This window comes from Polyodon spathula, chromosome 45 (genome assembly GCF_017654505.1).
Source record: "Polyodon spathula isolate WHYD16114869_AA chromosome 45, ASM1765450v1, whole genome shotgun sequence".
Taxonomy (NCBI): Eukaryota; Metazoa; Chordata; class Actinopteri; order Acipenseriformes; family Polyodontidae; genus Polyodon; species Polyodon spathula.
Window position 1 is genome coordinate 1,489,273 of NC_054578.1, and position 2,500 is coordinate 1,491,772.

At 43.7% G+C, this 2,500-nt stretch overlaps 1 protein-coding gene across 1 annotated transcript in view; it reads right to left on the reverse strand.

The window, feature by feature from the left end:
* LOC121305881 (carnitine O-palmitoyltransferase 1, liver isoform-like) overlaps positions 1-1,582 on the reverse strand; it is a 22,467-nt gene extending 20,885 nt beyond the window's left edge. Inside the window, exon 1 of the mRNA XM_041237535.1 lies at positions 1,344-1,582. The gene's annotated coding sequence lies outside the window, so the exon portion shown is untranslated. The remainder of the gene's footprint in view (positions 1-1,343) is intronic.
* Positions 1,583-2,500: the final 918 nt, after the last annotated feature.

A 2,500-nucleotide genomic window follows, 5' to 3' on the forward strand; every position in this document is an offset into this window, starting at 1 on the left:
AAGGTAACTCCACCCTCCCCCTCTCCCTCACAGACACACCCAAAATTCCTTGGGCACCGACCCAAATACCTGTTACCTGGTTTACACACGTTGTCTCCTCCCTGCCAACCAACTAACCTTTACAGAGGTCTGGTAAAGCACAGGGAAGCATTGTAAACACAGAGAGGTCTGGTAAAGCACAGGGAAGCATTGTAAAGCACAGAGAGGTCTGGTAAAGCACAGGGAAGCATTGTAAAGCACAGAGAGGTCTGGTAAAGCATAGGGAAGCATTGTAAAGCACAGAGAGGTAGTCTGGTAAAGCATAGGGAAGCATTGTAAAGCACAGAGAGGTCTGGTAAAGCACAGGGAAGCATTGTAAAGCACAGAGAGGTCTGGTAAAGCATAGGGAAGCATTGTAAAGCACAGAGAGGTCTGGTAAAGCACAGGGAAGCATTGTAAAGCACAGAGAGGTCTGGTAAAGCATAGGGAAGCATTGTAAAGCACAGAGAGGTCTGGTAAAGCATAGGGAAGCATTGTAAAGCACAGAGAGGTCTGGTAAAGCACAGGGAAGCATTGTAAAGCACAGAGAGGTCTGGTAAAGCATAGGGAAGCATTGTAAAGCACAGAGAGGTCTGGTAAAGCACAGGGAAGCATTGTAAAGCACAGAGAGGTCTGGTAAAGCACAGGGAAGCATTGTAAAGCACAGAGAGGTCTGGTAAAGCACAGGGAAGCATTGTAAAGCACAGAGAGGTCTGGTAAAGCATAGGGAAGCATTGTAAAGCACAGAGAGGTCTGGTAAAGCATAGGGAAGCATTGTAAAGCACAGAGAGGTCTGGTAAAGCACAGGGAAGCATTGTAAACACAGAGAGGTCTGGTAAAGCACAGGGAAGCATTGTAAACACAGAGAGGTCTGGTAAAGCATAGGGAAGCATTGTAAAGCACAGAGAGGTCTGGTAAAGCATAGGGAAGCATTGTAAAGCACAGAGAGGTCTGGTAAAGCATAGGGAAGCATTGTAAAGCACAGAGAGGTCTGGTAAAACATAGGGAAGCATTGTAAAGCACAGAGAGGTCTGGTAAAGCACAGGGAAGCATTGTAAAGCACAGAGAGGTCTGGTAAAGCACAGGGAAGCACTGAATACAAAATAAAAATACAAACTAATAATAATAAGAAGAAGAAGGAAGTTTGCAAACGAGAGGAGGCCATTCGGCCCATCTTGCTCGTTTGGTTGTCAGCAGCTGATTGATCCCAGAATCTCATCAAGCAGCTCACATAGCGATAAATACATATATAATAATTAATAATAATAATAATAACTCGTTGTGTTTAACGCGCTCAGCCCGGGATGGTCTGAAGCATCTGTTACCTTTTTAAAAACTAATAAATCAATTTGAAATCTCGCCGCTTCTCAAGTCTTCTCTTTCTCTCCCGATGCAGCTGCGTGTCGTCATCGAAGCGAAGCCGGGCCACGCCCTGTCTGCCCCCACCCCTGTCATGTGACGGGGGGGGTTGGTTGTCCTGGCGACCGAGCAGGATTCGCTCTCCCCCTGTCATGTGACAAGGGAGCGTCGTTGTCTTGACGACCGAAACCCAAGATATCGAAATAAACAAACCCGCCCTTTCACTGGATATAGAAAACAGAATAGTGAATAAATTAAAAAAAAAATACATTAATTAATATACAGTCAAATAAATACATTAATTAATAAATTGATAAATTAAAAAAAAAAAAACAACAACAGACTTACCAGTTATTAAGATAATGAATTAGGAAAGGGGGCGTGCCGAACCGTTTTGAGAATGACGTGTTTGTTTTTATTGTTTTTTATTATTAAATTTCGCGTTACGAATAATAATATTTGTAATAATAATTTTATTTCTAGTGAAATAATTAACAAACAGCAATACATTTAAAACACTCACACTGACACACACAACACAACACAACACACACACACACTGACACACACAACACACTGACACACTGACACACACACACACACACACACACAATGTTCCTGGCACACACACACACACACACAATGACACACACACACACACACACACAACACACACTGACACACACTGACACACACAACACACACTGTTGTGTGTGACTGGTGTTACTGGTCGTGTGTGTTGTGTGTGTGACACACACACACACACACACACACACACACAACACACCAACACACACACACACACACACACACACACACTGACACACACAATAACAGTTTTACACATGACACACAAAAACACACACACACTGACACACACACAACACCTGAACACACACAACACACACACACACACACACACTGAGAGAGACTTCTACACACAGACACACACACACACTGAAGACACTGAGAGAGACAAAACACAACACACACTGACACACTGACACACACACACACACACACACACACACACACTGACACACTGACACACACTGAACACTGACACACACACACAATGACACACACTGACACACAAACACACTGACACACACACACTGACACA